The following is a 1085-nucleotide window of genomic DNA, read 5'->3' as shown; positions in this document are numbered from 1 at the left end:
ACTCTACGAGAGAAAGGAGAGCGACTGAGAAGGGTCCATCAGCAATTGCTGAATCTTTACCATCACCCAGATCCGCAGTCGCTGGGGAGCCCTGGCTGCAGCGAGGAGCTGGAGAACCTTCCCAGCAACTGGGACATTCCTGCCCCGAAAGTGGGTCCAGCTTTTATAGGCCCGAGTCAGCAAGCCCAAGTGACCTGGTTCTATTTTTAGCACAGAAACTCCTGGATCTGATGGCACACGTCCCGACCAGCAGGGGCCCGGCCTTGGCCAGCGCCCAGGCCTCAGCGGGGAGGGTTTCCCCTGAAATACCCAAAATACCCAACAGACCGGCCTCCATTCACGGAGGTGGTAAAGAGTCTGAAAATCATTCACACCTTGCAGAGAACTACACAAGGTTCTACAGAGCTAGCCTAAGGGCCTCAGGCTGGTTTTAGCTAAATAATAATGGTGGTGTTAATCACACAGAGGCCGGGATTCACCTTGTAAGGCAGCTCTGGCTGAGGCCTGCTGCTCAGGCCTCAGCACATCGCCCAACAAGACCACCAAGGCCACCAAGGCCACCACTGCCAACACGGTCACTTTGGCCACCAGGAGGACACCGTGAGGCCACCGTCGCCACGTCTGTTGCCATGGTCACTGTGGCCACCACAGCCACTCTGGCCACCAGGGTCACTGTAAGCACCAAGGTCACCGTGGCCACCGTGATTCACCAGAAGGATCCCCTGACCCATGAGGGCACTGCAGGCACTGTGACCAGTGTGGCCACCAAGGCCACAAGGACCCCCTGACCCACGAGGGCATGGTAGGCAGTGTGACCAGTGTGGCCACCAAGGCCACAAGGACGCCCTGACCCATGAGGCCACAGCAGGCACTGTCACCAGTGTGGCCACCAAGGCCACTGTGCAAAGCAACTCTATGAAATCATTCTATTGAAGCAATTTTACAAAATAATCCTATCAAAACAGTTGTATGGAATAATTCTGTCAGAGCCAGCACAAAGAGACAATCCTGAGGCAGGGCTCGGGGTCACTGCCCACACCAGCACTCCTGGTTCCGAGGGAGGAACAGCTCCCACATTTCATCCC

Source organism: Corvus brachyrhynchos, unplaced genomic scaffold, assembly GCF_000691975.1.
Source record: "Corvus brachyrhynchos isolate BGI_N302 unplaced genomic scaffold, ASM69197v1 scaffold308, whole genome shotgun sequence".
NCBI lineage: Eukaryota > Metazoa > Chordata > Aves > Passeriformes > Corvidae > Corvus > Corvus brachyrhynchos.
Note: the sequence above shows the minus strand (reverse complement) of the source record.